Source organism: Furipterus horrens, unplaced genomic scaffold (genome assembly GCF_987537825.1).
Source record: "Furipterus horrens unplaced genomic scaffold, mFurHor1.1.pri manual_scaffold_9, whole genome shotgun sequence".
Lineage (NCBI taxonomy): Eukaryota > Metazoa > Chordata > Mammalia > Chiroptera > Furipteridae > Furipterus > Furipterus horrens.
This window is the reverse complement of record NW_028327179.1, coordinates 2,752,828-2,766,659: the sequence shown is the minus strand read 5'-3', so window position 1 is coordinate 2,766,659 and position 13,832 is coordinate 2,752,828.

Here is a 13,832-nt window from a genome sequence, read left to right as displayed (position 1 = left end):
AGAGTGTGGCCACAGGTATGCTCCTTTAATTAACATGTAAATAATTACTAATAGGATCTCTAGTACCCATTTTCTATTTCTAAAAGATATAGGAGATGTTATAACTTATAATTAGAGTAACCGTATCTATTGTAAGCACTGAACATATCAGTTTCGAATTTAAGTTTTTTGTAATAAGAATCATAAAGGTAGGGACTATTGTCTGTTATGTTCATTGCCACTTTTTCAGTACCTAGAAGAGTGATAGATCTGTAGTGGTTGCTATTTGTTGAATAAAATTAAGTTAAATAACTGTGCTTGTGTGTGCGTAGGTATTTATTCATGTAACACGAATTAAGTACCTACTATGTGCAAAAAAAATTCAGTACTGATGATAATAGAGCTAGCCATACCTTTTCTACTCTGAGGGAGCCCCAAATCCGATGGGAGAGATGATCAGATATCATACTAATATTAGAGAGACAGATACACCCAATTTTATTTCTTCGAGCCAGACTCCCCAGGTGTGCGTGCTGGAGGAAGAAACAGACACCAAGCAGAAGCTGCGCTGAGGATGGAAAAGTGTTTCAAGCAAGAGCTGATCATCAACGAAAGAGACCGGTCTGCTCTTGAGGCTCACAACCCTGTAGGGCCACAGGCAGATTGGGGTTTCAGAGAACTCATCCCAGGGGTGGTTCAGAGACCATTGAGGGGCAGGTCATGGGGGCTGAGGGAACAATGAGGACAACATGGAAATATTTCAGGCAAAGACGGACGCAGCAGTCAGACGTGGGCAACATGAGTGGACTGGATTAAACATAAATTAACGGACAGAACAGATCCAGTTTGGAGGTTATTTATATATGTGTCAGGGAGAATAAGGGGACAAAAAAAAAAATATCTCTCCTCAGTTGCATAGATAACAGGGCCAGTGACCAAAATTAAGCCCATCAATGAGGGGAGGTATTATAAACAGTGGTGAGTGTGTGCTTGGTCCTGGATATCTGGTTTTGGAGGCTAAAGACTGGGACTGAAATCTCGTGTTGATTTGACAATTGTTAGGATAGAAATTGATGAAAATTAAGTCAGAGGCAGAATCTTGGACATATAGAAATCTAGGGCAGATATGAACATTATAAGAGGTAGGGGACAAATTAAGATGAACATATTAGATATGATGTCACAAGGACAAAGAAGACTAAATGTTAAGAACGCATAAATCCTCAACATGGATCTAAATTAATATAAATAGAGGTAAAAATAAAATAAGTATTACGTTTAGTATTTGTTAGACAATATGAGTATAGATGAAGTAATAATATATAGCATCACAGATGTCTTTTGAGTAAAGAAACCTATTGTTAATATTAATACACTGTCATTATCCTAGGTTCTTTCCAATTCCCTAAAGTTCTAATCTTATTGAGATAGGAATTGTAGTGATTGAGCAATTGAAAATAAAGTAGCCCTTGAAGAAACAGTTATTTTCATAGTGTTATTGAAAAAGTCTCCAAGAGTTCTTCAATTGACAGTGTTAAGTTGAAAGAGACAGCAAAAATGAGTTCCCTCAACACCATTTCCTGTTGCTGTTTCCCTGTTTGTTTTGAGGCTACAGAAAGAGCCAGGTCAGATTTCGTATTTCTTTCATTATATAATAAATATCATCTCTATATGCTTCACTTTCCACAGTTTGCCCAAGTAGTTTTAAGTTTCTCATGCCACTCTTTAACTTAATACTTAATAAATGAATAATAATTTAATAGCCCTAGCCTTGTGCATCCTCACTTAGCAAATACTTTTAAGCTCTACACGAGAAAGTACTAGGTGTTAAGGTACAAAGTAAAAACAGTTTGAATTTAAGGGGCTCAAAGTCTAGCAGAAGACAGACGTGTAAAAGTAAAATAATACTAACACATAAGGTGATATTTTACACGTAAAATGATATATTTAAGTCAAAAGACAAAATGATTAAGACTGCCATTGTTGAGAGAAAAACACAATCCTTACAGGGAAATGATTTTTGAGTTTGTGGAATGATGGTAACTATCAGTAGGTGTTGACTCGGTACATGGTCATGAAGTCACTGGCCATCCGGGGTCTCTGGCCGTGACTTTAGATAGGTGATACAGTCATCAAAGAGTTGGGAAAATAGGAAGAAGATACACTTTGTTTTTTTCCTTATAGAGTTGTGATTTTTTAGTTTCAAACCAGCTTTCTAGTTATCATGACTTTTGTAATTTGAGTGAATGACAAGTAACCCTGTGCAATTTGGTGCATCATGCAAGTTTTAGCAAAATATGGAAGCTACTCTAATGAACTGAACTTAATTTATACACATGCGAATCATGTGATGATTTTCTTTAATAATCCAAAAAAAGTTCTCTGATCACAACAGGGTTATTTCCTCTTTATTAAATGTTTTCTTATTCCTGTTCCAATACGTGATGTCAGATACGTTAAGTACATCTTTAAATTTATATCATATTCACTTTATTTAGAGATTTGCCTTTTTCATTTTATCATTCTTTATTTTCAATTCCAGTTGACTTACATTATGATATTACTTTCAGGTGTGTACCCTGTTTGGCTTTTGATGAAATTATGACTAGCTTTGTAATTAGATTCACAAAATGAAGGCCCTGTAATACAGAGTGCACTTTCCTAATGACACATCTCTTTGTTTTGAATCGGGCGTCGCAGCGCAAATGCAGGCTGTAGGATCCGAAACCCCTAATTAAAATATCATCAAGGAACACGAATGCTTCGGTGCTGAACGAGTTTTCCTGGTTTTAGGAAATGTTTCTGGTTTGGGTAAATGAGCAGTCATGTAGTTCTGAGGCCTTCATCAATAAGTCAGCAGTTTTCCCACGCCTGATTTTGGTTCTTCCCATTATCAAATTGATTTAGATATTTTTAAAAACCACGTCTGACGTGAGTGCAGAAAAGGAAACTGGTCTGAATCCCGCCCCTGGTGCAGGCGGCATTCCGCAGTGAGGTAAACACCGGTAATTACGTTCCGTTCAGTAGCGCTTTTAATTACCTCTCCGCTCTCCTTCGGAGTCCGTGGATTTTCCTGATTCAAAGTCAACAGCCGAAAGCCAAGGGCAGGCAGCCTCATGGATTTCTGTTGCCTAACTAAGGTGCCGGCACGGCGCTTTCCCACGGTGGCTCTAACCAGAACGAGCTTGTTGCTCTTAAGTTTTGGGTTTAAATAGGAGACTAATAATATTATATCTTTAGTTTTTGGATATCTTCTGTATCCTGTCTCTCCTCGTTTCTGGAACATAGTAGGTACTTGATTGATTTATTCACCATGAGGAAATAAAAAAAAAATAATGGAGCGCAAATATAATGTGTTGATGTGGGGGGATCTTGACTCTGTGGAGGCAGAGACAATGAAGGGTTCATGATTCGTAGTTTTAGAACACATTTCCTCCAATCCTTTCCAACTTTTACTGGGTACTTCCCCTCCGTCACATTCGGTCTAAGAGGAGAACAGAACAGCAATGCCAATGCGCCGGGCCTGCTGAGCACCTGGCTCCTGGCAGCGTGCATTTGCTTAGGAGAGCTTCATCCATATTTGCTAAACGCGTGGTGACAACGTAAATCAATGGCACGATTAATTGCAATCCATCTTAGGCTTTCTGCTTCACCTTCCGGTCGTCCCTCTGCTTCCTGCGAAAGGGCCGTCCTGCAGGAAAGGAACCATCGATCACGCACGCCTGTGTGCTTGCTCCAGTGTTTCTGAAGGAAACATGACAAAGGAAATGATGGAAAACCAATTATAATATCATGTTTATACTTCTTTTTCCTTCTCTGCCTCAGGGTTGGGTCAGCAGCATCTGTGGCCAAGAGGAATTGGCTAATTTCTGGAACAGCAGTTAAGGGAGTGAGTCACTTAATGGAATAGGGGTCTATGCAAACTTGTCCACCGGAAGCATCGAGAGGCGCAAAGCAGTCACTCTTGATGGCAATAGATCTCTCAGGAGTTCCTTCATTTTTCATACAAATGGGCAAATTGAGTGAGTTTTTCCCTAGGAGGTCACACTTCTGGGATGTGCAGCATCAGCAATGATGAGTGAGTTTCTCCCCAGGAGGTCCCACTTCTGGGATGTGCAGCATCAGCAAGGAAGCATGTGCTATCTCGGGATTTATCACTAAAACCAATCACGGTGGGACCCAAAAACCAGCCAAACAAACAGAGAGAAAACGTAAACATCGCTCAGAGATTACCCGGAGGAGCGAAGCAGGGATCCGCTGCCGGGAATCCATCTCCCTTTTCAGAAAATCACTACGGAGAGCACTCGGGTCTCAGATTTAGGGAACCCTCTGTCTTATTTCCTCTGCTCGTTGAACCAGTATTTTCTCAGAACCAACCTGGAGACTGTGTGCTCTCAAGCAGAAGCCTCTCTAAATGAATCAGAGCATATTCCACTTTGTCTTAAAACATCTCAACATCAAAGCATGGATGGAACTAGCGAGAATTATGCTTAGTGAAATAAGCCAGGCAAAGAAAGAAAAATACCATATGATATCACCTAATACAGGAAACTAAAGAACAACACAAACAAAGGAACTAAATAGAACAAAGAGCAGAATAGCAGTCAGCAGGGGGGAGGGGGAGGGAGAGAAGGGGGATAAGTAAGGGAAGGGTCTAGTCAAGGAACGTGTATGAATGACTCATGGATATGGACAACGGGGAGGGATATGATTGCGGGAGAAGGGGTGGGTTGGGTGGGGGGAGCAATGGGGGAAAAATGGGACACCTGTAATTGAAAAACCAAAAAAGGAAAGAAAAAAAAGAAGTTTAGCGTTCTATCTACCTGAAAGTAAGATTAAGCCAAATATTTACTGTAGATTTATAGGTGTAAATATATTATCCCAGTGTCTGTTAAAAGTTAAGAGGTTTTCTACTTACATCACAGATGAACATGTTCAGGACTTTTAAGAGAATAACAACAATAAAAGTTGCAAGCGAAAATATTGTTTTTCTATTCTAATTTGATGGTGTTGGCTTTTGCACAACACAGGCATTACTGTAAAACAAATGTCATTTTTATACATGGTTTAGGTGAGTTATAAGTACTTTTCTTTTCCTCACTGAAATCCCATAAGGTTTTCCCATGTCCCAAGGTAATAAATATAGTATTTAACACATGGCTCACCATACAATCTGTTAAGCAGTCTGTGGGATAGAAAAACTGTGAAATGAAAAAAAAAGAAAATACACCAGAAAAAATTGTAAAAGGCTTAAGGGAATATTTTCTATCTCAATGCAATTTAATAGCGCAGATGATTTTGCTTTGGGAAAAATAAATGAGCTTGCACCAAGAAAAAGTCACTCATTGACCCGGGCCCAGTTCTGTTATTTGGACATCTGTCCCTCATAGTTTCTGCATCTCTACCTTAGGAGAATGACAGTCACAAATAAAACGATGTGACACTTTGCTTTTCAGGATTCATCTGAGAGAAGGGTGTCTATGCCAACTCTATTTTAGGGCTACAAGTTAATGAATTCCTACAGAATTATGCAGAAGAATGGGTGAGGGAAACTAACATTTTGCAGAGCTGCCTTGTCCAGGAGAGGTGTGAAGTGCCCCCTCATGCAGTATCACGGGGGAGGTTAAGCAATAAAATACTCTGCTGGTAGTAGAGGAACCAGGAGCCTGGAAGGTGGCAGGGACTAGCTGTTGGTACCTGGAAGGGGAAGGAAGAGGTTTCAAGAGTAATCCTTGGATCTTAGCCCGCTGTGACCCAAATCTCCTCTCTACAAAACTTTAGGAACTTATCAAGGACAAAGTCTTAACACTGAGTCAGTGCCATCTGGGAAATATATTGACTTTTCCTCTGGGCAGCGATGAAACAAGGAGTAAAACGTGGAAGGTGCTCAGATGGAAATGTTAAAAGAAGAGATGTGTGTGTTTGGGGTGTGTGCATGCGTGTGTGTGTGTGTGAGAGAGAGAGAGAGAATAGCTCAGCGGCTCAGATCAGATAAATGACCAAATGACGAAAACGTAAAAATAAAAAAGAATAAAACGTAGAGGAAGAGGGTGGAGACACCTGGAAAGGTGATGAGGAACACCGCTGTGTGCAGAGGTCGCGGGGCTAGAACTCAGCCTCGTGGCTCACACACGCTGGACTAGCAAAGAAGAACAGTGCAAGGAGGGTCTGTTGGAAGAGACACTGTAATGCGTGTCAAACACACACAAGACACAAGACAGCGGAAAGGTTTCGTTCACTTTCCTACAGAAGAGAGAGCGGTGGACGGGGCCCAGGTTAGGAAATCGCCTTCTCCTGAGAAGTCCTTCAGGCCCGGGACGGACCGAAGCGTTTCTGGCCACGTGCAGTCCTAGGAGCGCCACGCGGTCGGCTCCACGCAGGCGGTGGTGAGTCCCCCCCTGGTTTCCGTGCGGTGTCTCGAGTGTGTCAGTCCTGTAAGAGTGACGGCAGCCTGTCTTGTCACGTTTTCACTGAAACTTCTGCTAATAAAGGCGACAGTACTTTTAAAATGCAGGCTGATGTTCCCAAGAGCAAACTACCTTCAAGACATGTGATGTATCTTTAAAAACATTTTTTTGATTTATTAATTGTTCTTCTATTACAGCTGTCCCACTTTTTCCCCCACTGCCCGCACCCCCACCCAGCCCACGCCTTCTCCCTCAGTCAGTCCCCACCCTGTTGTCTGTGTCCGTGGGTGATTTATACCAGAGTTCCTTGTCTAGACCCTTGCCCTACTCAGCCCCCTCCTCTCCCTCTGCCCCTCCCCCCGGTCACTGTTATCTGTTCCTTGTTTTCATGCCTCTGGATACGTCTCAAATGTTCCAGCGATTATTGGTGATTCTGCCACATAACCGACTTCCGCTTTTTTCTTTGACATTGAATTTATTGGGGTGACCCTGCTTAACAAGATTGTACAGGTTCAGGAGCACAGTTCCACAGCACCTCGTCTGTGCACTGGACTGTGTGTTCACTTCTCAACGTCAGGTCTTCTCCCATCGCCACTGGCCCCCCGATACTGTCCTCCATCTCCCCCTTCCCCCCGCGACCGCCACACGTGTTGTAAAATAGTAATTTCCCACGGAGAGCAGTGGGCGCTCCAGGAAGACGCATCCTGTCCCCAGGGCACTACAGTTTGAGACGGCGGGCCCGAACCCCACGTGCCTAGGAAGATCCCCATCTTGCCTGAGAAGAAAGGGGCCAGTCTCACCGGAATGGTGACGTCCGCCGGCCGTCGGGGAGCTATGCGTTGGGAAGCCAGCGTTCTGATCGCTCCCTCCCTGGCTGTTTGGCTAGAAAATTCTCCCTCCTGGACCTCGGTTCCTTTGTCTTCCTTCCACTAAGGGCCGCGTTGGAAGCACTGCTGGAGCACAGGGCACACTTCTTACGGCAGCAGCTCCTGGCACGGCCGTGTCCCATGGCAGCCCCTTCTGGCCTCCGGCCGCTGCTCAGACACCAGGGTCCGCAAGGCTCCTGCAGAGCAAGCAGGGGGTTACAGCGGGCGGTCACCTTCGCCAGGCTCTGTGTTCATCCCGCCGCACTGAGGAGCCAGCTGTGGACAGTGGGGTGAGGTCAGGTCCCTCCTGGTCAAAGGCCCTTCTCCTCCCTCTGCGAGTGAAGGCTAGAACCATGGCAATGAACTCAGGTGCAAAAGCATCCGAAGGGGGCTTGCTGGGCTCTGCCGAAGGATAATCAGACTCGGGGGGCCAGAACAAATAGCGCTTCTCCTGCAGCTACAGCCTGGGGTCATGTCACCCCCGTCCGCGGCCCACTTGCCCTCCGGTAGGTCTGCTTTCCAGACGGATCTCAAAATAGCTCCTCTTATCAGTTAGAAGCGAAGAGGGTTTGAATTCAGGGTGAAATTCAGAGATGCTCAGTTTTAGAAAAGAAGTGTAGAACAAGTCAAGCCGGGAACAAAGCGGAAAGTGTGGCTTTGTAAGTACAGGTGTGCTTTCCGGGCACCCGTGGCCTCAGCAGCGGGACAAGGAAGCGGTCAAGTGCAATCCGTTTTGTTGTTCTTTGCGGGCCACGGGTTACTTTTTAAGATTTTATTTTTCAGTTACTGTTTACATGCAGTATGATTTTGTGCATAGCATAGTGGCTAGATAATCATGTACTTTGCAAAATGATCCAAATATCAAGAGGATGTTGACTATTGAAAATCATGAAGAATTGATTTGTTTTGGAACATAGATTTTTAGTACCTATGGTATAATTCCAGTGGTTTTGCACTGGGGGGGAAGTAAAATCAGAGAATGTTAATGACATAATATGTTAAGTACTATTTTTTTACACAAAGGATAGAAATATGATATCAGATTGTCAATTATAGGATCTTTAAGATGCTAATAAGGTATCTTTTTAACATTATTTTAGCAGTCAAAGCTGCAGGTGAATATTATCTAATATTTGCTTTTCTAAACTAAATACCTGTAAATAAAATGATCATGGAGTGTTAAAAGATAAACTGAGGCATATCAAGATTTCTAAGAGTTTGCTTAGGCAAAAATCCATTTGAATTGGGCAGCATCCCACCCAGCAGTGGGGAAGGAGCACTAAGGAGCTATACAAGGTGAGACATTTTTACGGGCCGAAGGGATCAGGAATAAGGAAGTTGTACTTGGCAAAAGTGGGCGGGTTATTGCAGAGTCTCTTTCATTCAGGGGCCCCCGGGGTGTCTCAGGCAGATCATTCCTCGCTGACAGGTTTCCGATTGCATTTGGGGAAAACCAGACTGAAGCTCCGCCTCTGCTTGGTGACATGCAGCTTAGGGTTCAGTGACTCCATTTGGGGCTTATTGTCTTTTCTTTTCTTTTTTTTAACAGAACTAACACTTGAAAACTTCGCTAGTGTTTCATTGGGGAAAAGAAGGGTCACTTCAGCTCACAGACACTGGAAGACCCATGGTCATTGCTTAGATTTCTCATCATCCCTCCCACCCCGGGAAAGCGGAAGTGACTTTAGGGTAATCTTGTGGAGAAAATGAACAAACAAGCGAACACATGCAAAATTAAAATGCCCATGGCTTGCGGGTTAGAAACTGCGTCCTTTCTCCCTGGCTTTGGTTCACCTTGTGACCGGGGTCAGGTGCATCTGCGGAGTCAGGTCTGGCCCTGCTCCCCAGCACGGAGCCTTCCCGATTTCCCACGCCTCGTGCATGGGACAGGGCCACGGCTGGGTCACCATGGGCTCGCCTTCCCTGCCCGTCCCCACATCCCTGCCCCAGTTAGTTCTCTGAGCCTAACACTGTGAGCAGTCAAGAAATGTAAAGAATTTCCAAATCCTTACCTACAGAGTCGAGTAAATGAGCATTTAAACTCAACTATTTTGAAACGAAAACAGAATGATACAGAAAGGGGAAAACTATAGAATGAGCAAAGAAATAATCATACTCAAACAAAAGCGTTTGCACCGGGGCAACACCTTCTTCAGGCAATATACAAATGTTTCTAAGGTACTTATTGTATGTAAGCCTTATTTAGATAGATGAAGATTCCAATAGGTAAACATACAGATAATGAGCTTGAAATTAACTCAAGGGATTAATAAATCATTTTCATCAAGCCAGGTTCCAATATACTTGTAATTTGAAAAGTGTATTTACGGTAGTTCTGTTATCTTTCTCTTATAAATTAAGTTTACAAAAAACGATACTGTGTTCATGCGTTCTGCCCACATGTGCACATACTGGTGGGCTGTGCTTCCAAAGTCCCTTTAAAGGCCTGGTGAACAAACCAGGATCTCCTTGAGAAATTACTAAGCTTATTTCTACCACAAAGGATCTGTAAAAGACACTCTCCCTGGGAGGATTTCTTTGGGCCCTGCAAAGTAGAATAAAGCCTTACTTTTCTTAAATTAAAATGCAGTTGACATACAATATGATACTAGTTTCCGGTGTACCACGTAGTAATTCTACATTTTTATGCTTTACAATGTGATCATCACAATATCTCTAGGAACAACCTGACAGTTTAAATGTGATGCATCATTAAGAAAGTAAGGAACAGTTTCTTTTGGTCAAGGTCACAGAAATGATAAATGATAAAAGTAAAAAACAAACAATGCCACATGACTATCACTCAGACATTGTTTCTATTGATATGACACACCATGATTTTAAAAATCAAGTTCAGGAAAATGGAATAACTCTTTATTATAACTAATAACTGGTTCTAAAATAGGTTAAAGAAGAACATTTGATTAGTGTTAGTTTTTAAACATTTTGAAATGAATTATTTCAGGCAATACAGTTTTACAAATGAATTGTTTTATCCAGAAAAACTTGAGTACTAGAGATCTTGTGACTGAATATTCCTTTTCTAGAAACCATTCACAGTACTGGTTTTTATTAACTGGTTACAATATATTATCTCTTTGATATTATATGGTTTATTTTCAAATTCCAGAGCCCCTACAATAATTAAAAACAGCAGAGGGGACTGACTGTTGGCTATTATAAGAGCAAGGAGAAGTGAATTCAGATTTCAGATGCCTAATTCCATTTTTAGTGAATTGCTACCAAACAGGGGGACAAAATGAGGCGAACTTACTGCAATTTCTAGGATGATGGAGAAATGGGCTTTCAGAAACAGGAATAAAAATGAATTTTGGGAGTGTTAAATAACCTTTATGAGAGCTACCATTTTTGTATACGTGTAAACATTACATTTTGTTTGTGACCAGACTGTCACAGACAACTGTCACTGAGACCTCGGGCCCCACGGCACAACTCCTGGGCACGCCAAACTAATGTGTACGGCTGGTTCCCCGAGGGAAATGTTCACTTCAGAGCAAACTTTGATTAACCTGCTCAGGTCAAAAATATCAGAAGAATAAATAGCAGCAGAGAAAATCAAGTGTTCCTGTGGGAACATATGGGAGCAAAGATCAAATTGACAGGGCTTTCGGTTCTTAGATTCATCAGGCTTATGAGAGCTGGAAGTCAAGGACCTTTTCCGAGTTCTATTGTCAGACGTGGGTGGGAGTGTTTTTCTAAAAAACAGTGAGGACTTCTCACCACTTCTGCTTGTCCCTCGGGTCTGTGGATTTCTCCATAACCCACGACTGGGTGATAGCATGTCTCTTTTATCAGTTTGTAAAGCAATGACATATTTTATTAATATTTTTCTTACCCTTTAGCCAAGATATTCATAAAAATGAGGACATCAGACACGTGGCAGTGATCTTGGTTGCATCCTGCTCGATGGGACTAATATGAAGTCTGTTCTAAACGTCCTTTCTCCTAGATCACGTTGGAAACCCTTTTCCTGAGCTTCATTTCAGGGACAGCATGCTAAGTTCTTAAAATCTGAAGATACTAACTGAAGTGCTACACTGAAACATGTGTGCTCTGTTCCCTCCATTTTCTGCAGGTTGTCTTTATACTTCAGAAATGAGCACGGTAGATGGAAACACCAGCTGGTTGACGTCACAGTGTGGGAATGCTGGTCTTCATTTTACACACTCTCAGTAAACAAAGACATAAAGAGTTTACATGCAAATCACATGCTTCCATTTTAGAAAGGTTGCATTTACGAGATAAATTAAGAGTAATTTGGAAATCTGTCTCCTCGTCTTTCCCATCCCTAAATTCTATTATGGCAATACAAATGAATTTAAAATCATTTTGAGTGTTGCCTAATTGATCATTATGTGGCAAGTTAACCATTTAATGTAAGATATCTACAGCTCAATCAACATTTATAAATATTCCATAAAATCCTCTACAAACCAGAAACCCCGGTGATACAAAAACCTGCTTTGATACAAGGATATGTCTGCTTATTCACTAGAGAGATTATAAAATACTATGACTCATGATATCATAACTGAACTTACACTATATCATTTAATTTAGCTTTTTTTGATAGATTTTATATGTCTCGATGTGGCTTTATGATGATGATGCAACACATCCCCTTTAAGGCTAGATGTATTTTTACACATTTGATAACAAGGATATCTCAGTCAGCTTATCTTTCAGTCTGGAGATTGGAAGTAATAACGTGCAGGTAGGTGCTGTCGGTCTCCCAGGAAATAAGTCCAAAAGCCATCATTTCATCATTTCATGGGTCCGGCGGAATCACGCTCTTCAGTGGAATGCGCTACTCTGTACACTTCTTTCTCCTTTAGAAAATTAGAATCAATATTCCCAAAATTCCCTTCAGTCACTGATAACAATGAAATATTTTAAGCTCGTATCTATGATACCTGTCCAGTTGTTTGCTTGTTGTGCTGTTGGTTTTTCTTGTGTGACAAAGTCGTTCTGGTTCTTACCTGTGAGCCAAGCCCCCGAACTGTCCCTGTGTCATGTTCCGACTGCGTGGGTGGATGGGATTTTCAGGTTATGAGTGTAAATCAAATGCCCACGCACCTCAAGTTTAAGTGAGTTTGTCTTTTACTTGTGATCAAATCCTTGCCTTGAACAGAAACCAAATAAATGGCTTCTTGATTGTTTCTGTCTGTGGGGTCATTGGCTTGATAATCCTTCTCAGGTTGCAGTACTATTATTCCATCTATTCACTTTACTTTTATCTTGAAAGAACCAACCTTCTATTTTAAAAATGCGGGTTTATAGCTGGACCGTGGCTACCTAATGATAAATCTTTCTAAGACCACCTGCCTGATCATTTCTTATCATCTTTTCCTCATCTGCTCTTGTCTCACCTCTTGCTGCAGAGGGTTAGAATAGCAAAGTGAGGCCCACACCACAGAATGCTTGCCTGCTCTCACACCTTCTGCCGGAATCAGGGCTGTCTTGTTTCTCTCATCAAACTGCCGACATCAGAGCTGTCAATCAAACATAACCATTCAAGACATGCCGTAACTTTCACCGAGTCTAACTTTCTTCCCTAGAAACTCACTGTAGGCTTATATTAGCTGCTCTCTACCTACTTCCTACTCCCAAACTAAGAAAAAATTTATGACTTGGTGTTATCTTTCAGTAACTGACAAGCAAATATTAGATTTTAAATAAAGTACACATCTTAAATCTGTGCAAATAGGTATTGTTTTTCCATTGGTGTATTTGTATAATGTTTACACTGAGACGTTTAATAACACCACTAGGTACTCACCTATTTTTATGATAAATTGTATCAGTGCTATTAGCATTATTCTATGCTAGTGTTTGAGACCATAGAGCAGAGAAGGCAGAGGAGGGGAAGGGATGAGAAGAGAAGGGAGGAGAGGGGAGGGATAGGAAGCAGTAATACATCTTTAGTTCAGCCAAACTTTGACAACGGGACAGCACACGGATACTTTTCATTTAAGGCTGTCAGTTTTGTAGATCCTCTGGAATGAAAATTAATATTAGCACTGTTACTTGCTGGGGATTTGCATGGACTCGAATGGAATCATTACAAGGCACCTGTACAGGGAGCTCAGCCTAATTAACTTCATTTTCATGCAAACCTCTCAACAGTCAGGCCAGAGGAATCAGAAATGATTTTTTCTGTCCACAGAGGGATGGTGGCTGCAAACAAGTCAGTTCAATAGGGTCTGCACTGCATCCCTTCTAAGAAAAATCGCGAGATAAACACCTACAACAGCAACAGCAAAGGATCTGAAATGCTGGAAGCTTCCACTTTCTCTCAGGTTCTCTACTTTCCTCACGGCCGCAAACTCAGAAAATGCCAACAGCAGGGGTAAAATAGGCACAACAACCAGACAAGAGCGAACTGCACACCAGATGATCAAACCCAGTCAGACCCAGCCTCTCTCATACCCTGAACTGCCTGGTCCTCTTCCACACGTTGTGCTGGTTGAGTCAGTAACCGAGAAGGAACCCTGGAAGGAAACATGGGATGCTTCCTCCTGAAATGATGCTGTGGCTTTACCCAGCATCCTTTGGTTTC